The following is a 26,207-nucleotide window of genomic DNA, read 5'->3' on the forward strand; positions in this document are numbered from 1 at the left end:
CCATAGAGTCCCCAGAGCCTACCAGGACTAATTTCTGAGCACAAAGAAGGAGTAACCCCTAGTGCTATCAGGTATGGCTAAAAAAGCCCACCCCCCAAAAAAAGAAAAAGAAAAACTTTTAGTTGATTAGAAAGAAAATTTCAAGGTGTTATATTAGGAAACTTGTATTACTAACAGAAAACTGCTATAAGTGATCAGGAAAACCTGGGGATAAAGACAATGTCCTTGAGAATAAAGACAATGTCCTTTAAAAGTCAAGTCTTGGGCTAGAGAGATAGTTCAAAAAGCAAGAGGCAGAATATCCAAGTAGAGTCCTACGTTCAATTCCTGACACTTCATGGTGCCCATGTATTGCTAGAATTGGCCAGTGAACACTTAACAAGTAGTCCTTGAGCATTGCTAGGTGTTGTTCTACCTCCTGTCACCTCCACACCCAAATTTAAAGTTAAATATGTACACAAATTATTTAAACAAACAGAAATTCATTTTTCTGGGAGACTGTCAAGGAGACCAAGTTCTGACTAGATCCTCTTTTAGGATGTAGTCAGGCATTTTTCTTCAGAGTGGAAAATTATGTATTCTCTTTGAAGTCTAATTCTTTTCGAAGGTGGCATAGGCTCCCTTGAGATTTACAGGATGCATAGAGTCGCTCATGCTTATGGTAATTCTTAGTCTGCCAGGCAGGTCTTTCAATGTAAAACCACAAGAATATGGTGCAGTGCTGTAGATTACCTGGGCCACACCTAGAAATGCCACGGAGGACTCCAGGCCTCAACTTAGCTAATGGGGGACCATGCAATAACAAAGATTAAACTGGAGTCAGTCCTTTCAAGGCATATGTCTTGCTTCTAGACTACCTCTTTTAAAAAGACATTAAATCCAAATCTAGCTACTTTCCAAAGTCCCCCAATTCACATTGCTGTGCCCTGTATCTCAAACGCTTAAAGGAGAATTACAGAAGAGATCTGACCAACATTTCTCTGAGAGAGAAAAATTACAAATCTGTTCAGCCATTGGCATTTGAGGGTTTATATTTTACCTCAGGAGATGATATGGTAAACTTTTGTAATCTTTCTCTATTCCTTTTTTCTGTTTTTCTCAAAAGCCTACATGGAAAATGTAATACATATATAATCAAGGGGAAAAATCATCTTTTGAAAAGCATGCCTTTGAATCCAAACATTTCAATTTGGTAAACAGCCTAAATCAATAAACAAGTGCAAAGTTATGCAAATGTTTACTTACTAAACGATTACTCAGATAGTTTTAAAAAAAGAAAGTGACTTAGATGTCATTTATATAGAAACTGATTTAGTAAATTTTATCCATGTGTTAGAATATTAGACAGCTTTTAAGATAATTAAAGAATCTTAATGAGGAGAGCCTATACCTTATAATATTATATTAAATAAAAAGCTAAATAAACTAAAAAGTGTTAAAGTATAAGATAAACAAGTCAAGAGAAATACAATTACTCTGCCAGCTTATTTTATATTTTACATTTGAAATACCTTTATTAAAGCATTATAATATACAAAGTTATTAATACTTGAGTTTCAGATTTACAATGTGCCAGCACCAATCCCACTATCAGGGTCAACTTCCCTCCACCAGTGTCCCCAGCTTCCCTCCCACCATTGAGACTGCCTCCTTGAATAGCAGCACATTGTAAAGTTTGGTTACTGCACTTTGGATCTCATGCTTAAAATATTATGTACATATACTTCACCTCTTGACACCTATGTCCCTGAGGTCCCTAACCATGGCTTCTGTCACTTCCTACTTTCCTCTTCTTGCTTTTCCCCTAGATAGATAATTGCTTACTTAATACTCTTTTCTATAATTCAGAATCTTCCAATTTTTCTAGAAAGAGGCTATAATATACAAAAAAAGATTATGCATACACATGCAAAAATCTCTAACAGAAAGTCACCAGCAAGATCACTAATGCATATGGGACTTAAGATCCATCTTCTTGCTTCCCCAAGAATAGAAATAGAAGATGACAATTGTGAGAGAGAGGACCTTACCCTACCCTACTCATTGACTCGATAGAGCCTCCTTTTTTATATTGGGCCATTATGAGATTAAAAGAAAGTGGACAAGAGACAACTCAAACACAAATCAGAGCCCACCTTGCTGGTGGCAGAGACATATCAGGAGATCTCTTTACTGCTCTCAACCCTGGGACAAACTCAAGTTTTATTGAGGAGATACTTCTCTAGAGATAATTCTAGTCATGAGCAGCTGGAACTCCACTGAGTCTACAGAGCACCAGAAACGATGAAAATAGGGGAAAAAATAATTCAACTACATCAATAGATGTCAAAAAATGCCAGTAAGATATTCAACTACATCAAATATTTTTAAGTTGGCTGAAGACCTTAAAAAAACTTTCTTGGGGCTAAAGCAGTGGCATGAAGTGGTAAGGTGCTAGCTAGGATGAACCGTGGTTCGATCCCCTGATGTCATATATGGTCCCCGAAGCAAGGAGCAATTTCTGAGCATGTAGCTAAAAGTAACCCCCAGGGGCCGGGAAGGTGGCACTACAGGTTAGGTGTCTGCCTTGCAAGTGGATGGACCGCGGTTCGATCCCCCGGTGTCTCATATGGTCCCCCCAAGCCAGGGGTGATTTCTGAGTGCATAGCCAGGAGTAACCCCTGAGCATCAAACGGGTATGGCCCAAAAACCAAAAAAAAAAAAGTAACCCCTGAATGTCACCAGGTGTGACCCAAAAACCAACCAACCAAACAAACAAACAAAAAACACAAGCAAAAGTTAACAAGCTGGATTATATCAAACTACATACCTTCCTCACAATGAAAGAAGCTAGCACTAAAACAACACTGAATGGTTGAAAATACACAGATATCTGAAAAAGAACTAATGTCAAAAATATATAAAGCATTCACGAAATTCAAGAACAATAAAAATAATCCCATAAAAATGGGAAAAACTGAATAGACAATTAAAAAAAAAGGCAGGGCACACATATGGTCAACAGGATCATGATTATCATCATCTCTGGGATAGAAATTAAAATGATGAGCCATCATCTACATAACTATTAATGGCCTCTATCACAAAGGCCAAAAACAAGTGTTTGTAGTGACAAGAAATAAAGAAAATCTTCAATCACTGTTCATCTGAGTCAAAAAAAAAGAAAAAAAAAGAATAATGACTTCTTAAAAACTTAAAAGCAGGGCCCAGAGAGATAGCACAGCGGCGTTTGCCTTGCAAGCAGCCAATCCAGGACCAAAGGTGGTTGGTTCGAATCCCGGTGTCCCATATGGTCCCCCGTGCCTGCCAGGAGCTATTTCTGAGCAGACAGCCAGGAGTAACCCCTGAGCACCGCTGGGTGTGGCCCCAAAACCAAAAAAACCCAAAAAACAAAAAACAAAAAACTTAAAAGCAAAACTGACACGTGATCTGCTTATTCCATGCCTAGACAACTATCTCAATAATGACAACCAAAAGCAAACAAACAAACAAACAAACAAAAACAAACCACCACTAATTTTAAAAGATATAGAAATCTACATTAATTAAAAAACTATAATAGCCAAGATCTGGAAACAATCCAAGTACTCAACAACAGATGGAGTACATGTACCCAATGAATTAATAGAAATACTACTTTCAGCTATAATGAAAGATAAAATCTTGTGTTTTGCTAGATAGAACTAGATACAAGATAGAACTTGATGGATGTCATGTTAAGTGAAATAAACCAAGAGGATATATAAAATTACTTAATATTCTCTCTCTGACACTATATAATAAAAACATATCCTTAGTGCTACTTTGACAGTTAGCATCACCAAAATTCAATTTGGCTTTAAAAAACATAATCAACAGCTTAACACTTCTCCAGTCTCTAGTCTTTCTATATATGCTTTTACTATGCAGATTTGATTAAAAAATGCTGACAATAAACTCATTTTATTAAAGAAAAAAGTGTGAGTAAAGAAAAAGAAAAGAAGCAATTTACCCTTTGAGGAGGAAAGAGTGTTTGGAAAGGGTACTATGGAAGCACTTAGACAAATATGCATAATTAAAAATGCATATAAAACTCCAACTGAGATCCAATTGAAGCTAGCCTTCCCAACAGGAAGAAGAATATGGGTAGATTATAATGGACAAGGGAGAGCACAATACAAAAGAAAAGAAAGCAATAAACATACAGACATAGTATATGTGCCTTTTTCTTCACATAGGATTCACAACATTCCTCAGAAAATTCAATTTAGTTGCCCTGTTCTAGCTTGCTAACCAGAACCAATTTAATTTTAAATCTACACGCAGAGCCAAGGGGGACGAAACATTTTGCAATTACTTTTAGCTCCCTGTTGGAAGGCAGAATAAGATTTAACCAGTTCTGCTCCAACTGCTATAACCATCCAGGTTTGTCAAGAGGCCTAAATGGTGTCTTTTTGGTTGAGGATTAGAGAACAGAAAACTCTGTACTACAATTACTTGCTTTGTTTAACAACTTAATGGGGATGAATTTTTGAGAATGTGACAAATTGCTTTTGATTTATCTGCACAGGGCATGAAATACTGGTGCAAGAGAGCAATTTGTTACACAGACAATGTCTACCTCTTGCTATAAATCTGCCCATTGTCACACTCTATTTGACATCCAGTTAGGTGATTTTCTCAAAACTACTTTATTACTATATTTAACAAAGAGCAGAAAACTGATATATGACTCTCCTGTTGTTTCTCAGCTACCAAGAACATATTTCTCAGATATCATTCTATGCAAGCATTTCTGGGTTATAGTCTATTGTGACAGGTAAACAAGCTGATAAAATCAAGTGTTTTCAAAAAGGAAAAGTTATTATATTTATGCATGACCCTGACTTGTCATGAAACTCAAACAGTTTCTGTTTCTGCTTACCATCTGCATAGATTTATTCCAACTAACATAACAAAGTTTGTTTCTTGATTTCTTTCAACATAAATAGAGCCATTAGGATTTGGGAGTGTTTATATTCGGGAAGATAATCAGATCATATATTCTGATTAGCCTTAACACATAGTCCTGGGCTCTGCCTCAACGTAGTGCACAGTCCTCCCTCCTGTCATCAGTCAGAACTTTCAGCTTTTGAATTTGTCAGTATCTCCAGAGCATGTATCTTCAGAATCATTTCTTGCCTTGCCTCCTACTGGGAGGAAATGAGGCTGCTTTGGGTCTGACTGCAGTTCCCATTGGGCTACATTGTGGTTTGTCTTTTTATTAGAGGAAAATAAAGGCCTCACTTGGGGACTTGGCTACTATTCCAAATTGTGCCAGGTTTTTTGGCCCTTGCTTTTTTGATCGAGGAAGTAGAGAAGGGGGAAGTCATCCATAAATGTAACATAAACATAGATCCACCCAAGACTATTTTATCATTGTCAATTTAAATCCAAACATTCTTTCCACCATTCCAACTTACCATCATCCAATTAAAAATGAAAGGAATTGTTGAAAGAGGCATTTTTGTTGTTGTTTGAATGGTGACCACATCTGGCAATACTAAGGGCTTACTTCAGACTCTGTGCTCAGGAGACCATATCAGATATCAGGGGTCAAACCTGGATTGGGCACCTTCAAAACAAGGTGTACTATCTCTACCTGTGTACTATCCCTCCAGATTCTCTACTAGACCTTTTAATAGAAACAATATACTTATTTTTATTTAATAAGTGAAGAATTTTTATTAAAATTTCAATAAATTTATATACGAACAAATCAAAACTATAACCAATCTAAATATCTTAACACGTGATGTTCAACCAATAAGTGTTGAATTTATTTCAGATTTTATTTTGCATGTCATTATTTAATTTAGAAGTTGGTATCATCAGATTCCTGAATTGAGTAGAAAGAATCCTCAGTAATGTGAATTAAAAAGCAATATTCAGGTAATTATGGGTAAAATTTTTTTTTCTTTTTCTTTAAATACCATGGTTACAAAATTGTTCATGATTGGGTTTCAATCATAATGTACACCATCCTTCACCCCTACACATTTCCCACCACCAATGTCCACAGTTTCCCTCCCACCCTTTCCCCCAGGCATTTTATTCTCCCTCTCTCTTTTTTTTTGTTCTCTTCTTCTTCTTTCTATCTTGCCTTTTTGACACTGTGGCTTGCACTATTGTTAATGAAGGGGTATTATGCCCAAGACTTTATTTATTGTCCTGCATGGTAAGTTCCAAGTATCATTGTCATAGTTATTCCTCTTCTCTACCCACTATTTGTGGCAAGCTTCCTACCATTGCCTGGTCCTCCTGGATCTCATCTCTATTGTCTCTGGATATTATTACCATACTATCTTTTTCCTCTTATATCCCACAAATGAGTGAGATTATTCTATGTCTATATTTCTCCCTCTGACTCATTTCACTAAGCATGATACTCTCCATATCACAAATTTCATGACTTCATTTTTTCCTAATAGTGGCAGAGTATTTCTTTGTGTAAATGGGGCATAATTTCTTTAGTGACTCATCTTTTCTTGGGCATTTGGTTTGTTTCCAGATTCTTGCTATTGTAAACTGTGCTTTGATGAACATAGGAGTTTAGAGGGCTTTTCTGCACTGATTTTTGGGTTCCTAGGATATATACCTAGGAGTGGTATTGTTAGGCCGTCTGGAAGCACACGTTCTAGTTTTGTGAGAAATATCTGTCTTGTTTTCCAAAAAGGCTAGAACCAGCCCACGTTTCCAAAAGCAGAGAATGAGAGTCCCTTTCTCCTTGCATCAGCTCTAGTTGTTCTTGCTCACTAGTCTTAGCAAAATATTCTTAAATGGATCAATCAAATCAGTTCAAAGTGCTAACTTCTGCTTTCAAATCTTATTCCCACCACTTCTCTGAGTATTCAATTTTCCATCTTTAAAATTAAAATGGGGCTGGAATGACAGAACAGTGAGTAAGGTGCATGCCTTGAACATAGTCAGCCTATGTTCAATCCCCAGAATCCCATTTGGTATTCCATCTTAAGGAATTATCCCTGAGCACAGTGTCAGAAGTAAACCCTGAGCAGTGCCAAATGTGTTCCAATATCAAAAAATATAAAATAAAATAAAATATATATTTTTTACCTCACAGAGCTGTTCTGAAGATTAAATCTTCTAGTGTTGTCTCAACAAATATTTATAACTAGCAGCTATTCCTATTATTACTATATGGTTATTATTTCTCCCATTGTATGCTTTTACTTATCACTGTAGTCTGTAACATAAATGAACAATTGTGAGTAAATGAAAATGAAGGGAAAGAAAAAAACAAGTAAGCATTTAGTGTATCATTTATTAGCTACTCTGGCAGATATCTAACAAGAAAGTTTCATTTTCTTTATTTTGTTTAAGTACTTCTTAAGACAATGCTCCTGGGGAATTTTAATAAAAGCCAGTCACATTTTACTATGCACATTTTTTCTGCATATATAATCCCAATAATTGGTAAAAAAAATACATATTATAGAGAAACAAAAATGAGAGTAAATCAAGGCCATGTTGCAACGTAACTTGGGGAACTCATTGCCTATTGCATCACCACATTTATGTATATATGTACAAATATGATACAATATAAAGTGTGTAAACTCCTGCAGTGAGGTTATAAGGCAACTATTCTTGAGTAATAAAAATTAAAATGTAAATATTAGCACATTTATTTAACAAATATTAAAATTGAGTTTTCCAATAGTTCCTTCACTATATTTTCATTTTATTCACTTACTCTTATCACATAAATATTTGTTCAAGGAAACTGTTATAGACACTGTTGGCAATACATAGACAATAACTTCAGTTACATAGATAGTAACAGGACAGACAGTACAGAAGTTACATAGACAGTAACTGCAGTTCAGTTCAACATAATTTATTGAGCACTGATCACAAGCCAAGTTCTGTGCTAGGAACAAAGTTTTAAGGAGAAACAATCTATGACCTGACCTCTCAAGAATGGATAAAAATATTCAAAGTATACAAACAAAATATAAAGTTTAAATTGTAGACTAGTAGGAAATGCAGTAGAAATATGAAAGAAGTGATTAACTTTGGCCAGAAATCAGAAAAGCTTCAAAGAGAACGTAGATTTTAGTAGCAATGTGTCAAGTGAACACAAAAGTCTATTCTAGACAAAGAAAAGGGTCTATCATGGGCAGACAGTGTGCAGAACTCTAATTGGTTCCATATCATTGCGATAGAAAACATATGGGGGTGAAAAGCAATAAAGCTAGCAAGGTGTGCAGGGAAAAATTAGAAATAGCTTGTTTCCCCCCCCACTTTCAATACTAGTAATTCATTGAATGTTTCTTTTTTTTTAGTATCTAAACTATAATGAATACTGTATTCTTTTCTTTTCTTTTTTCTTTTTTTTCTTTTTTTTTTTTTTTTTTTGGTTTTTGGGCCACACCCGGCGGTGCTCAGGGGTTACTCCTGGCTGTCTGCTCAGAAATAGCTCCCGGCAGGCATGGGGGACCATGTGGGGGACCATGTGGGACACCGGGATTCGAACCAACCACCTTTGGTCCTGGATCAGCAGCTTGCAAGGCAAACGCCACTGTGCTATCTCTCCGGGCCCTCATTGAATGTTTCTAAAAAGGTCATATTTGACTATAGGGTATGTGTAAGCCTGAGTTGGTCTCATGCAAGAATACTTTATGGGTAAGGTCCCCTGTTTTTAGGGCAAAGGTTTTTCCTTTCGATTTCTCCCAAATCTTTCTGTGGCTATGCAAACAAACAACTACCACACAAACATCCTTTTTCAGTCTATCTCCTATCTTAAAAAATGGGGGAGCTTATTAAACCCTTTGCTATTGTATTATTTATTTTATTGGTGATACAATAATCTTCATGAATATACTTGTTAATGACTTTTTTGTCTTTTTTGTCCATATTATTTTTTCTTTTTGTATTTTTTAGATTTTCTATTTTATTTCTATTTTGTATTTATTTATTTTTTATTTAACCAACTTTATTACATACATGATTGTATTTGGGTTTCAGTCATGTAGAGAACACCACCCATCACCAGTGCAACATTCCCATCACCAATGTCCCAAATCTCCCTCCTCCCAACCCAACCCCCGCCTGTACTCTAAAGAGGTTTTCTATTTCCCTCGTACATTCTCATTATTAGGATAGTTCAAAACGTAGTTATTTCTCTAACTAAACTCACCCCTGTTTGCAGTGAGCTTCATGAGATGAGCTGTTACTTCCAGCTCTTTTCTCTTTTGTGTCTGAAAATTATTATTGCAAGAATGTCTTTCATTTTTTTAAATCCATAGATGAGTGAGACCATTCTGCGTCTCTCTCTCTCTTTCTCTCTCTCTCTCTCTCTCTCTCTCTCTTTCTCTCTCTCTCTCTCTGACTTATTTCACTCAGCATAATAGATTCCGTGTACATCCATGTATAGGAAAATTTCATGACTTCATCTCTCCTGGCAGCTGCATAATATTCCATGTGTATATGTACCACAGTTTCTTTAGCCATTCATCTGTTGAAGGGTATCTTGGCTGTTTCCAGAGTCTTGCTATGGTAAATAGTGCTGCAATGAATATAGGTGTAAGGAAGGGGTTTTTGTAATGTATTTTTGTGTTCCAAGGGTAGATTCCTAGGAGTGGTATAGCTGGGTTGTATGGGAGCTCGATTTTCAGTTTTTGGAGGAATCTCCATATTGCTTTCCATAAAGGTTGAACTAGATGGCATTCCCACCAGCAGTGGATAAGAGTTCCTTTCTCTCCACATCCCTGCCAACACTGCTTATTCTCATTCTTTGTGATGTGTGCCAATCTCTGGAATGTGACATGTACCTCATAGTGGTTTTGATTTGCATCTCCCTGATGATTAGTGATGTGGAGCATTTTTTCATATGTCTTTTAGCCATATGTATTTCTTCTTTGTCAAAGTGTCTGTCCATTTCTTCTCCCCATATTTGATGGAATTAGATGTTTTTTCTTGTAAATTTCTGTCAGTGCCTTGTATATTTTGGAGATTAGCCCCTTATCTGATGGGTATTGGGTGAATAGTTTCTCCCACTCAGTGGGCGCTATTTCTTTTGAGGTGCAGAAGCTTATCAGCTTAATATAGTCCCATCTGTTAATCTCTGCTTTCACTTGCTTGGGGAGTGCACTTTCCTCCTTGAAGATACCTTTAGTCTCAATGTCCTGGAGTGTTTTACCTACATGTCATTCTATATATCTTATGGTTTCAGGTCTGATTTCGAGGTCTTTCTTCCATTTGGATTTAACCTTTGTACATGATGTTAGCTGGGGGTCCAAGTTCAATTTTTTGCAAGTGGCTAGCCAGTTGTGCCAACACCACTTTTGAAGAGGCTTTCTTTGCTCCATTTAGAATTTCTTGCTCCTTGATCAAAAATGAGGTGATTGTATGTCTGGGGAACATTCTCTGAGTATTCAAGCCTATTCCACTGATCTGAGGGCCTGTCTTGATTCCAATACCATGCTGTTTTGATAACTATTGCTTTGTATTACAGTTTAAAGTTAGGGAAAGTAATTCCTCCCATATTCTTTTTCCCAATGATTGCTTTAGCTATTCTAGGGTGTTAATTGTTCCAAATGAATTTCAAAAGTGCCTGATCCACTTCTTTGAAGAATGTCATGGGTATCTTTAGAGGGATCGCATTAAATCTGTACAATCCTTTGGGGAGATTGCCATTTTAACGATGTTAATCTTGCCAATCCATGAGCAGGGTATGTGCTTCCATTTCCATGTGTCCTCTCTTATTTCTTGCAGCAGAGTTTTATAGTTTTCTTTGTAGAGGTCCTTCACATTTTTAGTCAAGTTGATTCCAAGATATTTGAGTTTTATAATCCACGGTTGATATAGCATATCTAAACACACCCATCACTATTGAGGAAATTAAGACCGTAATCAAATATATTCCCAAAAACAAAAGCCCAGGCCCAGATGGATTTACTAATGAATTCTTTCAAACCTTTCAAGAGGAACTACTACCAATCCTGGCAAGACTCTTCCATGAAATCGAAAAAACAGGAAAACTTCCAAATAGCTTTTATGAAGCCAACATCACCTTGATACCTAAACCAGACAGAGATGCTACCAAAAAGAAAATTACAGACCAATATCACTGATGAATACAGATGCAAAGATCCTCAACAAAATCCTGGCAAATAGGATTCAATGCCTCAATACGAAGATCATCCACTATGATCAAGTAGGTTTCATCCCAGGAATGCAAGGCTGGTTTAACATCCGTAAATCTATCAACATAATACACAACATCAACAAGAAAATTAAAAATCACATGATCATATCAATAGATGCAGAGAAAGCATTTGATAAGGTCCAACACCCATTCTTGACTAAAACTCTCAGCAAGATGGGAATGGAAGGAACCTTTCTCAATATAGTTAAGGCCATATACCACAAGCCAGAGGCAAATATTGTCATCAATGGAGAAATATTAAAAGCCTTTCCTCTAAATTCTGGCACAAGACAAGGCTGTCCTCTCTCACCACTCCTATTCAACATAGCACTGGAAGTACTTGCTATAACGATTAGGCAAGAAAAAGATATCAAGGGAATCCAGATAGGAAAGGAAGAAGTCAAGCTCTTATTGTTTGCAGATGACATGATACTCTACTTAGAAAACCCTAAAGTCTCTACAAAAAAGCTTCTAGAAACAATAGACTCATATAGCAAGGTGGCAGGCTACAAAATTAACACACAAAAATCAATGGCCTTTCTATACACCAATAGTAATAAGGAAGAAATGGACATTATGAAAACAACCCCATTCACAGTAGTGCCACACAAACTCTATTTTTTAATAACTTCACTTTCTGTCATCCTAAAACAAATGTATTATGATCAGCTATGTCAACTATAAGTCACACTTTCTTTAAATAAATAAATTTTAAAAAGATCATATTTGTGTTTTATCCCTGTACAGAAGGTGAAATAAAACATCAAGTCAGATGCAGAAAGGAGATGGAAAGTTACCTATATAATCCAACAGGTGAAGATAAGAAACTGAGCTTATGTAATTGCATAGGAAATGGATAGAACAAATAAATTTCACTATATTTAAGAGATGAAATTAATAATAATTTATGTCAGTCTATATATAGTAAAATATATGTTGAAATCTATACAAGTGGGTTTATCAAGTCACATCAGATTGGCACAGAAATGTGAAGCATTTAGAAAAATTTAATTATATAAAATGAAAGTGACAGATAAGATTCCAGAAAAATAAAAACAAGCTAGATAGTTGACTATATCTAGAAAAAAGAAATAAAGGAATTGTTATTTAAAATTTACTCTAATATTAGGGTATTTATAATTTAAGAGGAGAAAAAAATCACTGAAATATAATGTCTGTTTTGTGGTTCACTTGACAGTAGCAGTAAATTTGTGGAAAGCACACCAGTTTAGCGTGGCAATACGTTACTGCAGTAGACAGAAGATGCCTGCTTAGATCTCCCTTCAAGAGAACCTGCTTGCTGCTAGCGCTCTGATAGCCTCCAGCTGCTGTACCTTTAGATCTACAGCATCAGTCACTCTGAAGCTATGTGCCTCACCCCTGGCCCAATCCCTGACCCTATGCTGCTCCCAGGCTATGACTATGAATTGGAGGTAACAACCAATGACTATAAAAGGAACTTTTGCCTGAAGACTCTCCACCAGCCCAGTCAATATATTCTCAGAATTGCACTTCCTGTCTAGTTTTCTATCCTCCTTCCAGTCCTTTAACAAGTGTCAGGAATGCATGACACTCTGAAGGGCCTTTCTCCCAGCATTTTCTTGCTTCCTTAATCAAAATGTTTCCCAAATAAAACTTGCTTAATCCTCCTCCTAGTGTCTGCTTCTCAAAGGACCAGAACTAGCAGTTACAGAACACATAGATAGTGTATAAGACCCTTAGTCCATTGCTGGCACCAGTGAATAAGCACAAAGAGCCATGAGAACCTGGAGCCTTTCTCAGAAAACCTTACATCTATGTCACCTCTAGGCAAGGAAAATGAAAGTTGTCCTACAGATTTTCCAAAGATTATACAAAAGTCCAGTGTTTAAAAGTCCTCACTGTCAGATATTCTATTCCAAAATTGCCACCTCCCTTGGGTCGTATGTTCCATTCCAACTTCCAGAAAATCTTTTACTAACATTTCATATAATTGAATTAAATTAGATTAAACCGCCCATAAAAACCAGATTGAACTAAAAATAGTGAAAACTCTATCCATAAGAATTTTGTTTTGAACTAAGTTAATTTTCAACTTAAATAATCAGTCTCCTTTTTGAGCCCCAAGGGCACAAGTAATTCAGGCAGACAATATGGTCTTCTCTGGGGTACTATGGTTCATCCACTTCTCAAGAGAATTTGCCTTTCCTGCTACAAGCAGCTTCATCCAGCTGCCAGGAGACCATTTGGATGACAGAGCCTTAAAGTCAACACACAGAATTCTATACAAGGGAGACAATCTTGGCATGACAGCGACAAGTACAGGCTTTATGCTCCTATACACATAGGTCTAAATCCTGGATCCACCAGGTGCTAAAAAAGAGTAACCTTAGACAAGGTTTTTTCCTCTCTGATCCTGTTTCCTCATTGTAAATTGATCATAGTAAGTGCATATTATTTTGGGTTTGCTGTATTAAATGCACCAAAGCAGCCAGAAAATTTAGCACAGTTCCTGGCACATCCTAGTATTTAGTAACTAGAAATTAATCTTATTTATGCCAGTGCCTCAATTAGTAACATTTTTTGCTCTGGGAGTGGAGAGGGGTGCTCTTCACAATGGAGCAGTCAGTAACTATAAAAAGTGATCTGGCATCTTTTAGGACCAGAAAGTTGAGAAGCTATGTCAGTGACCACACATTAAGGCTCAGCCTTCACTTACAGCAGCTAAAGAAGCTGGCCTTTCTAAATAAGGGGCAGACAGCTGGAGAGGGCCAAGAACAGGATTACCAGAAGATTACGATGGTCAAGGGAAAGCTGAAATAACTATTTTAACAGACAATTTGCGCTCCAATTACCATCTAAATGTTCATGGTAAATAAAGTTCCATAAAAGCACATCTGTAAAACCCCAACTTTAGTGACTGGGGCTTTGCATGGTTCATTAGCACATACTACTTTGCCCAACTGTGACATCACTTATCAGCACAGACCTTCCCTTTGCAAAGTCTATTCCCTAAGCAACTGGAACCAATGTCCTATGAGGGGATTTTCTGAAACCAGTGTGTTCAGAGAACTCCTTTCAGGGATGCAGAAGAACATTATTAAGGAAATATTTTCCATGATACTCTGCCAATGTTCCACAATCTCTCCCTTAAGAAGGTTGGAATCTAAAATGTAGTAAGTGACTACTTATGACTACTTATGAGGGAAGACTAAAATCTATAGTGCATTTTCACAACCAGGATACAGGTATTTGTATAGTCCAGATACAGAACATATTTATCATTACAAGGATCCTTCATATTCTCCTTTAGGCATATGCCTACTCCCTTTCTAGATCAACCCACCCAGCCCAATTTAATCTGTTCTCCAATTTGTATCTCTGTTACAAAATTAGAATCATACCATGTACTACCTATCTGGATTACTTTTCTTTTTCTTCATGCAACATAATTTTCTGGAGATTCACCCAAGTCCAAGAGTTCATTCATTTCTAGAAGTCAGTTTGGTTCCAGCTCATGGTATGGATGCATCACTATTTGCTCAACCATTACTCACTGAGAGACACATAAGTCATTTTGAATTTTAGGTCACTAAAAATAAGCTAGCATAAACACTGTGCATATGTTTTGTGAAAACATGCATTCATTTCTCTGGGATAATGTCCAGTAGTGGAGTGGTAATAACATGTTTTATTTTTTCTTTTTTGGAAATTGCTAGTGTTTTCTAAAGTAGCAGTGTTATCTTATATACTCAACAGCAATGTATGTTTCTTTGCATCTTCGCCAGGATTTGTTGCCACTATTTTAACTTTTGCCAATCTTATTATATCTCTTGGTTTTAAATTACATTTTACTGCTGGCTAATCATACTAAGCAACTTTCCTTTGCATAACCTCTTTTATTTGTATTGGATCACCGTAAGAGAGCTAAAAAGTTGTTGATGGTTGAGTTTCATAAAATATTCTAACAAACATCCCTTTACCATTTCCGGCCACAAATATCCTCAGTTTCCCTCTTTTTCTCTCTCCCAGCTTGCCTGTTCTCCAGATCCTTTTTATCTCCCTCCTTCCCCACCCTCTTTCTTTTTTCCAATTGCTTTATTTAAGGGTTTCAGTCATACATTGTATACTATCATCCTTCACCAGTGCACCCTTTTGCATCACTGATGTCTCCCTCTTTCCCACCTTCACCCCTGCCTTGCTCTAGTGCAATTTGCTTCTCTGTCTCCCTGCCTCTCTGTAGCTCTCTCTGTCTCTCTCCCATTTGTGCCACTGTGATTAGCACTATTGTTAATGAAGTCATTTCAGTGCCATTCTTGCCCAGAGTCATTAGTTCCATCTAGCATTGTCCCAGTAGACCCTTCTCTACTCTAGTTACACTCACTGCTCTTTGTGGTGAACTTTCTACCCTGGGTTGGACCTCCTGGCCTTTGTTTTTATTGTCTCTGGGTATTATTACCATACTATCTCTTGTTTCTCTTACATCTCACAAAGTAAGACCCTTTCCCCTTGGCTCAGCATAATAGTCTCCATGTTCATCCATGTATAAGAAAACTTTATGATTTAATTTTTCCTAACATCTGTATATTGGCACCATGGTTGTCATTCTGTTACTGAGAGGGTACTTTACCCCTTTCAGCACCCAGTTCTTGTCTAGAGTGATAATTTCCAATTATCATTGTCATAGTGATCATCTCTGTCCTAACTGCACTTTCATGCCCCGCTTTTGTGGCAAAAGGAATGATTCTACAAATGAGTGCAATCATTCTATGTCCCTCATCCTCTCACTCATTTCACTCAATATCATATTCTCCATATCTATTCATGTATAAACAAATTTCTTGAATTCATTTTTCCTAACAGCGGCATAGTCTTCTATTGTGTGGATTTAACAGATTCTTTATCCACACCTCTGTTCTCATGTATTTAGGTTGTTTCCAAATTCTGGATATTGTGAATAGTGCTGTGATGAACATAGGAGTGCAAATATCTTTTCTGCATCGTGTTTTGGGGCCCCCGATGTTATAATCCCAGGAGCTGAATTGCTGGGCCATAATGGAAGCTCACTTTCTAATTTTTTGAAGAATGTTCATATTGATTTCCAAGAAGACTGGACTAATCTACATTCTCATCAGCAGTAAATGAGAGTTTCTTCCTCTTTGCCTCTTAACAGCACTGGTTGTTCTTGTTTTGTTTCATTGATAGATGTGTGCCGGTCTCTATGGTCTGAGAGTATAACTATTTGTATATCTTCTTAAAAATGAAGTACTGCTCGTGGCTTTTGTTAGTTTTCTAATTAGACTATTGACTTCTTTATTGTTGTTTGAGAGTTCATTACATAATCTAGATACTAGCCTTGTGTGAGATGTGTGTTTTGTAATTGTTTTTCCTACTCTATAACTTGTCTTTTGATTCCTAATTTATATGTTCTTGAACTATTTGTTAATAATTTTAACATTTATAATAATGACTAATTTGGGGCTGTACTTTAACTTATATGTTTTTTCATTTTATAACCAAATAACACATTTCAGAAGATGAACTGAACTAAAGTCATAAAATAAATGTCTTTATTATTTAGGGGAAATAGTAAAGAATTGCTATGAACTCAGTAGAATTCTCCAATAAAATAATCTTGGCATAAAAATTTCTTTCTAAAAGTTTTCATTTACAATTTCATTATATTTAGTTATGCTGCTATTTTGACTTAGCTAATTTACATAAAATAAGTTGTGGTAATTTATGTTTTTGAGATTTGGCCATTTATTTTTAACTGGTCAAATTTATATAGAACATTTTTTTTTAATTTTTGGGCCATACCCTGTGATGCTCAGGGGTTACTCCTGGCTATGCAGTCAGAAATCACTCCTGTTGGGGGACCATATGGGATGCCAAGAGATCAAACTGCAGACCATCCTAGGCGAGTGCGGGCAAGACAGGCGCCTTACTGCTTGTGCCACCACTCTGGCCCCAAATTTATATAGAACTTTGTTTGTTTTTGGGCCACACTCAGCCGGCAGCGCTCAGGAGTCACTCTTGGCTCTCTGCTCAGAAATCACTCGTGGCAGGCACAGGGGACCATATGGGATGCTGGGATTTGAACCATGTTTGGTCTTGGGCCAGCGCTTCCAAGGCAAACGCCTTACCGCTGTTCTATCTCTCCGGCCCCTATAGAACTTTCTTAAAGATAATCTGTAGTATTCCCTTATATTTGTTTATCTGCAAGGACTATGATGATACGCTATTTGATTCCTGATATGGTAATTTATGTTTCACTCTCTGTTTGCTTTGTCTTATCAGACAACAAACTTTATTGCTCTTTTCAAAGATGCAGTTTTTTCTTTCATTCATTTTTCTATTATTTTATTTTTTCAATATTGTAGATTTCTGACCATTACTTCTCCCTTCCTTGAAACTTATTTCATATTTTAATAAATATTTAACATTTAAGTTTAACTGTTGGAAAATTTTCTCCAACAACAGTTTGGAACACAGTTTCTATATGCCATATTGACGAATTTCATTCAAAATATTTTTAGCATAATTTAGTGAATAAATATTAGAGAGAGTGGCCTACAGAATAGGGGAAAAGAAAGTATGTCACTTGAACATCAAGTTTTTAATTCCCTGAGAATTACCCAAGTATTACTATATTGTCTATTATTTATTTTCCAAGTATTCTGATTTTGTGTTTATCCTTCTGTTATTCATTTCTAGTTTCTCTAATATACAATACATGGTACTTCTTAGTTCCCTTATATTAGCTTCGTATCCCAAAATATAATCTATTTTTGTATATGTTCTGAGAGCACTTGAAAATAATTCAAAATGTACTATTTTTCAGTGAAATCTTCTAAAAATTTTCAACAGATTTTAATAAAAAAAATCTATCTGGATATAAAATAGTATCACCTGAATAGACATAAAATTCAATATAAATTAAACATTAATTCATTATTTAAAAGTATAAAAAGTACTTAGCAAACTAGAAATAAACAAATGTTTTTGAGAGTTTCCACACCATACAATACTCAGTCCTTATTCCTGGCTCTCCACTCAGATTCACTCCTGGTGGACTCAGGAAACCATATGGGATGTTGAAGACCAAACTCAAGGATAGCTATGTACAGGGCAAGCTCCAAAAGAGACTTTTATTAATCTATAAAGGATGAGTATACTTATATATGAGCTTATATAAAGTTATATATAAGCTTATATATAATTATAAATAGTTATATAGTTACACATAAACTGAGCTTGTCTTTTTTATGGTTTTGGGGGTCACACTCAGCTGCGCTCAGGGATTACTCCTGGTTCTGCACCAAGAAATCACTCCTGGCAGCCTCCAGGAACCATATGGGATGCTGTTGTCCTGAGTTGGCTGCATGCAAATGCCCTACCACTGTGCTATCTCTCCAGCCCCTGAGCTTGTTTTTAAAGAAGATATTTTAACACTTCTTATAAAATTGTCTTCAAGGCTATGAGTTCCCTAAGATTTTGCCTCTCTATAAAGTTTTGTATTATTCCTTCAAATCTGAATAATATTAGGAGAGTATTCTTTGTGAGGTCTTTACTTTGATGAGATTATTATTATTATTATTATTATTATTATTATTATTATTAATATCACACCATTCTCTCTGGCTTGTCAAATCCTATTTGATAGGTGTACTTGTGAATCTTACGGTTTTCCTTTGTGTGTAAAATCCTTTTCTAAACTTTCTGTTTCAATATTCTTTGTCTTTGAAACTCGTCATTTTGGTTTCAATGTGTCTTGGATTTTTACAGTTAGGGTGTATTGAACTTCTATCATTATTTAATGTTCTCTTTCTTGTAATTTAAAATTCTATTTTATCCAATTATTTCCACTTTAAATTAGCTAAATTGACAAAATTATAATGTATTTAAAGTATACAATGATTTATATAATAAATTTATGCAGTGTGAAAAATTTCCTATGGTTACAATTTTACATTCTTCTACATTTGTTTTCAACCTGCCTACATTACTATATTTAAATGCTGAAAAAACAGCATATAGTCAGGTTGTATTTTAATCCACTTATATCTGTCTTTAGTAAGCACATCCATTAATATGTCAGGGCTTAAAGCTCACTTTTTTCCATTTATTCTCTGATTTTTGTTCACTGCTATATTTTCCCATATCTTACAAACTTTAGACTTTATTTATAATATATTGAGTATATTTAAGAGTTGCTCTAGGTATTATATTCTAATACTTAGCTTATTATATATAGTCTATGCTGTGGTTTTCCAATATAAATGAAGTAATAGAGCCCTTTCTTCTCTTTATATTTCTATATCAATCCTCATTATAAATCGTCTACTTACACTATAACACTTAAGACAATATTAAAGTTTTGTTTTTAGGAAACTCATTTAAATATAGTACTGTAGACAGGGTGAAAACAAAGGTAGAAGTAAAATTGTAACTATAGGAAATTTATAACAGTTAACCTTGTACCCAAATACAAATTTAAAAATTAAGCTAACCGGACATACAGACTTTTATTTATCTAATTACCACAAATTCATTCCTCCTTTGAGGGATGTGATGCTTTCTAGTAAGGTAAGTAAAAAAGAGATTTTTACACTAAAAATTTGAATTTAATTAAAAAACCATGGTTTAAAAGTTATTTATAGTTGAGTTTGAGTTTTAGACATAAAGTATTGCAACACCAATCCCACCATCAGTTTCAACTCCCAGCACCAGTGCTCCCATATTCTGTCATCCCCAACAAACCTTCTTCAGCCCCTGCCTGCCACTTTGGCAGGCACATTAAATTTTAGTGTTTTCAGCTTAGATCTCATTTTCAGTATTGTTGAGTTTATGCTTTGGATGTATAGCTATACCACTCTCCAACATTCCCAATATAACTGAAGCCCAGATTCTTGTTTTCCCAATACTTCCCTTTCTCACCTTCATCGTTTCCTCCTTGATATTTTTTCTGCTCTGTCCTTTCTAGGCTCTGGGGTCAAGAGTGATCTAGGCATCATTCTTTATTACATTACATTCTTAATATAATTTTATATTTTCCTAATATACTTCTTAATACAATTTTATTTTTTCTGAATACAATTTTATTTTATTTTCTAGTAACATTTTATTTAATATATAACATATAAGGGAGATCATCCTGTGTTTGTCTTTCTTCTTCTGACTTACTTTACTTAAGCAGTTCCAACTAGGGTGCAGCAAATTGCATGGTTCCATCATTCTTTGCAGCTGCATAAAATTCCAATGTGTATACATACCATAATTCATCTGTCAGAAAAATAAAATCTAGCTTGTTTCAATACCAGAAAATTGTAATAACTATAGCTAGTAAAAATGCAGTTCCAAATCAGGTAATATGATACCTCCACATTTCTTATTTTTCAAAATGGCTTTGGCTATCTTGAGAAAAGTTCCCTTGACCCCTGTTTCATTGAGATTTTTTGGGGGGGTCACACCCGGCAGCGCTCAGGGGTTACTCCTGGCTCCATGCTCAGAAATCACTCCTGCCAGGCTCGGGGGACAATAGGAGATTCTGGGATTCGAACCAATGACCTTCTGCATGAAAGGCAAAACTCCTTACCTCCATGCCATCTCTTCGGTCCCTCACAGAGAATTTTTAACATGATTAGGTGATGGGTCTTGTCAAGACATTTCCTGCATCAATTGATATGATAATATGGTTTGTGTATTTCTTTTTATTAATGTGGTAAAATATGTTAATTTATTTGCATATGTTAAGCCATCATTGCATTCCAGGGATGAACCCCACTTGATCAGGAATTTGCCAACTAAAATTTTGTTAAAAGTTTTGGATTTGCGCCCTGCACAGGTAGGCTTGTCTCTACCCACAAAGATGGGAACTGGATCCCGCCTGTTTGAGCTAACGGGGTCTCTATAAAAAGCAGCACCAGTGACAGCTTCCTCATTCTCAGTGAGTGACAACCAAGGAAGACCCCAACAAAAAAGTCGACACTACCGCCAGCAGTAAGTGGGAGTCAATTTCTCCACACCAGCAGCGACACCAGCACCGGCTGTTTTTGTTCTTTGAGATGTGTGCCAGTCTCTATGGTATGAGATGATATTTCATGGTAGTTTTGATTTGTATATCCCTGGTGATTAATAACAGGAAACATTTTTTCATGTTCCTGTGATCTGTATTTCTTCTTTGAAGAACTGTCTATTATCTTTTCCCATTTTTTTTCCTTTTTTTATTTATTTATTTTATTTTTTTTATTTTTTTATGGCTCTGAAAAGAGCCTTTGGAATAAAAGCAGGGACTGAACCTTGCAGCTTATGCCCTCTCGCCCCGGATGCGGCGGGCGAGCTGGATGTCCTTGGGCATGATGGTGACGCGCTTGGCGTGGATGGCGCACAGGTTGGTGTCCTCGAAGAGCCCCACGAGGTAGGCCTCGCAGGCCTCCTGCAGCGCCATGACGGCCGAGCTCTGGAAGCGCAGGTCGGTCTTGAAGTCCTGCGTGATCTCGCGCACCAGACGCTGGAAGGGCAGCTTGCGGATCAGCAGCTCGGTCGACTTCTGGTAGCGGCGGATCTCGCGCAGCGCCACGGTGCCGGGCCGGTAGCGGTGCGGCTTCTTCACGCCGCCCGTGGCCGGCGCGCTCTTGCGGGCCGCCTTGGTGGCCAACTGCTTGCGGGCCGCCGGTGGACTTGCGGGCGGTCTGCTTGGTACGAGCCATCTCACAAGCGTTGCTTTCAGAACAAGACACTCTCTTTTCCCATTTTTGGATGGTGTTAGAATTTTTTTTTCTTGTTAAGTTCTACCAATATCTTGTGTATTTTGATATAATTCCCAAATAATAATCAGTTGGTTATTGAGTGAATAGTTTCTCCTATTCTGTAGGCAGACTTTGGATCCTACTCACCATTTCCTTTAAATTACAGAAGCTTCTCTCTCTTTTTTTTTTTTTTATTGAGTCAGCCAGCTTTATTCCAAGGCCCTATACGCCATATGCTTTTCCTCACATGGCTTCTATGCTAAGCTTAATCCAAGCAGCTTCCTCGCTGCTGCTTCTCCTTTAGCTCTCTGCCTCTTTCTGCTCTCTCTCTTTCCCCCAGCCAGACTCTTTCTTTTATTTCCTCAAAATATCCTGGACCACCCCAGATGTGGGCAGATCTGACTCTTCAGGTGGAATTAACATCAACAGGAAACCCAGACTAGGATCTTGAAGGAAGGTATATCCCACAGTCTTGTAATTATGTCCATAAGAAACCATTGGATTTTTTTAACCAACTTTATTACATACATGATTGTGTTTGGTTTTCAGTCATGTAAAGAACACCACCCATCACCAGTGCAAGATTCCCATCACCAATGTCCCAAATCTCCCTCCTCCCAACCCAACCCTCGCCTGTAATCTAGACAGGCTTTCTATTTCCCTCGTACATTCTCATTATTAGGATAGTTCAAAATGTAGTTCTTTCTCTAATATTTCTCTTGTATCCTGGGCACTATTTCTTTTGAGGTGCAGAAGCTTCTCAGTTTAATATATTCCCATCTGTTAATCTCTTTCACTTGCTTGGAGAGTGCAGTTTCCTCCTCGAAGATGCCGTTAGTCTCAATGTCCTGGAGTGTTTTGCCTATGTGTTGTTCTATATATCTTATGGTTTTGGGTCTGATATCGAGGTCTTTCATCCATTTGGATTTAACCTTTGTACATGATGTTAGCTGGAGGTCTAAGTTCAATTTTTTGCAAGCGGCTATCCAATTGTGCCAACACCACTTGTTGAAGAGGCTTTCCCTGCTCCATTTAGGATTTCTTGCTCCTTGATCAAAAATTAGGTGATTGTATGTCTGGGGAACATTCTCTGAGTATTCAAGCTTATTTCACTGATCTGAGGGCCTGTCTTTATTCCAATACCATGCTGCTTTGATAACTATTGCTTTGTAGTACAGTTTAAAGTTGGGGAAAGTAATTCCTCCCATATTCTTTTTCCCAATGATTGCTTTAGCTATTCTAGGTTGTTAATTGTTGCAAATGAATTTCAAAAGTGCCTGATCCACTTCTTTGAAGAATGTCATGGGTATCTTTAGAGGGAGCGCATTAAATCTGTACAATTCTTTGGGGAGTATTGCCATTTTAATGATGTTATTCCTGCCAATCCATGAGCAGGGTATGTGCTTCCATTTCCACGTGTCCTCTCTTATTTCTTGGAGCAGAGTTTTATAGTTTTCTTTGTATAGGTCCTTCACATTTTTAGTCAAGTTGATTCCAAGATATTGGAGTTTGTGTGGCACTACTGTGATGTCCATTTCTTCCTTATTACTATTGGTGTATAGAAAGGCCATTGATTTTTGTGTGTTAATTTTGTAGCCTGCCACCTTGTTATATGAGTCTATTGTTTCTAGAAGCTTTTTGGTAGAGTTTTTAGGGTTTTCTAAGTAAAGTATCATGTCATCGGCAAACAATGAGAGCTTGACTTCTTCCTTTCCTATCTGGATTCCCTTGATATCTTTTTCTTGCCTAATCGCTATAGCAAGTACTTCCAGTGCTATGTTAAATAGAAGTGGTGAGAGAGGACAGCCTTGTCTTGTGCCAGAATTTAGAGGGAAGGCTTTTAGTTTTTCTCCATTGAGGACAATATTTGCCTCTGGCTTGTGGTAGATGGCCTTAAATATATTGAGAAAGGTTCCTTTCATTCCCATCTTGCTGAGAGTTTTGATCAAGATTGGGTGTTGGACCTTATCAAATGCTTTCTCTGCATCTATTGATATGATCATGTGATTTTTATTTTTCTTGCTGATGTTGTGTATTATGTTGATAGCTTTACGGATGTTAAACCAGCCTTGCATTCCTGGGATGAAACCTACTTGATCGTAGTGGATGATCTTCGTATTGAGGCATTGAATCTTATTTGCCAGGATTTTGTTGAGGATCTTTGCACCTGTATTCATCAGCGATATTGGTCTGTAATTTTCTTTTTTTGGTAGCATCTCTGTCTGGTTTAGGTATCAAGGTGATGTTGGCTTCATAAAAGCTATTTGGAAACATTCCTGTTTTTTCGATTTCATGGAAGAGTCTTGCCAGGATTGGTAGTAGTTCCTCTTGAAAGGTTTGAAAGAATTCATTAGTAAATCCATCTGGCCTGGGCTTTTGTTTTTGGGCAGACATTTGATTACTGTCTTAATTTCCTCAATAGTGATGGATGTGTTTAGATGTGCTACATCCTCTTCATTTTACCGTGGAAGATTATTAGAGTCCAAAAATTTATCCATTTCTTCCAGGTTTTCATTTTTAGTGGCATAGAGTTTCTCAAAGTAGTTTCTGATTACCCTTTGAATCTCTACCATATCAGTAGTCATCTCTCCTTTTTCATTCCTAATGTGAATTTTCAGTTTCTCTCTCTCTCTTTCTTTTTGCCAGTGGTCTATCAATCTTGTTTATTTTTTCAAGAACCAACTTCTGATTTTGTTCATCTTTTGAATTGTTTTTCGGGTTTCCACTTCATTGATTTCTGCTCTCAGCTTTGTTATTTCCTTCTGTCTCCCTATTTTTGGGTCCTTTTGTTGAGCACATTCTAATTCTATAAGCTGCGTCATTAAGCTATTCAGGTATGCCCGTTCTTCTTTTCTGATGTGTGCTTGCAAAGCTATAAATTTTCCTCTCAGTACCTGCATTTGCTGTGTCCCATAGGTTCTGATAGTTTGTGTCTTCATTGTCATTTGTTTTCAAGAAGGTTTTGATTTCCTCTTTGATTTTATATGGAACCCACTGGTTATTCATTATTAGGCTGTTTAACTTCCAGGTATTAAAGTTTTTCTTCTGTGTCCCTTTGTGGTTCACATATAATTTCAGGGCTTTGTGGTCAATGAAGGTAGCCTGCAAAGTTTCTATCCTCTTGATATTATGGAGGTATGTTTTATGTGCTAGCATGTAGTCTATCCTGGAGAATGTCCCATGTACATTAGAGAAGAATGTGTGTCCAGGCTTCTGGGGGTGGAGTGTCCTGTATATATCTACTAGGCCTCTTTCTTCCATTTCTCTGTTCAGGTCTAATATATTCTTGTTGGGTTTCAGTCTGGTTGATCTGTAAAGTGTTGGCAATGCCATGTTAAGGTCTCACACAATTATTGTGTTGTTATTGATATTATTTTTCAGATTTGTCAACAATTTTATTAAATATTTTGCTGGCCCCTCATTTGGTGCATATATGTTTAGGAGAGTGATTTCTTCCTGCTGTATGTATCCCTTGATTAATACAAAATGTCCATCTTTGTCCCTTGCAAATTTCCTAAGTATAAAGTTTGCATCATCTGATATTAGTATGGCCACTCCAGCTTTTTTATGGGTGTTGTTTGCTTGAATGATTTTCCTCCAGTCTTTTATTTTGAGTCTATGTTTTTTCTGACTATTCAGGTGCATTTCTCATAGGCAGCAGAAGGTTGGATTGATTTTTTTGATCCATTTAGCCACTCTGTGTCTCTTAACTGGTGCATTTAGTCCACTGACATTGAGAGAAATAATTGTCCTGGGAGTTAGTGTCATCTTTATATCGAAGTTTGGTGTGTCTGTTGGTCAGTCTTGTCTTAAAGTAGGCCGTTCAGTTTTTCTTTTAAAAATGGTTTTGAGTCTGTAAAGTTTCTGAGCTGTTGTTTGTCTGTGAAACCATGTTGTTCCTTCAAACTTGAAAGTGAATTTTGCTGGGTGCAGTATTCTAGGTGAAGCATTTATTTCATTGAGTTTTGTCACTATGTCCCACCACTGCCTACTGGCCTAGAGTGTTTCCGGTGACAGGTCTGCAGTAAATCTCAAGGATGTTCCCTTGAATGTAATTTCTCTTTTCAATCTTGCTGCTTTCAGAATTCTGTCTCTATCTGTGGAATTCGTCATTGTGACTAGGATGTGTCTTGGGGTATTTTTTCTGGGGTCTTTTTTAGTTGGTAATCTTTGGGCATGCAGGATTTGATCGCATGTATTCTTTAGCTCTGGTAGTTTCTCTTTAATGATGTTCTTGACCGTTGATTCTTCCTGGATATTTTCTTCCTGGGTCTCTGGAACTCCAATGA

General features: G+C 36.7%; 1 protein-coding gene and 1 pseudogene across 3 annotated transcripts in view; both read right to left on the minus strand.

The window, feature by feature from the left end:
* Positions 1 to 26,207, minus strand: part of HPSE2 (heparanase 2 (inactive)) — a 722,966-nt gene that overhangs the window by 455,185 nt on the left and 241,574 nt on the right. The window lies entirely within an intron of this gene.
* Positions 21,474 to 21,879, minus strand: LOC125994841 (histone H3.1-like; annotated as a pseudogene).

This window comes from Suncus etruscus, chromosome 17 (assembly GCF_024139225.1).
Source record: "Suncus etruscus isolate mSunEtr1 chromosome 17, mSunEtr1.pri.cur, whole genome shotgun sequence".
In the NCBI taxonomy this organism is placed as follows: Eukaryota; Metazoa; Chordata; class Mammalia; order Eulipotyphla; family Soricidae; genus Suncus; species Suncus etruscus.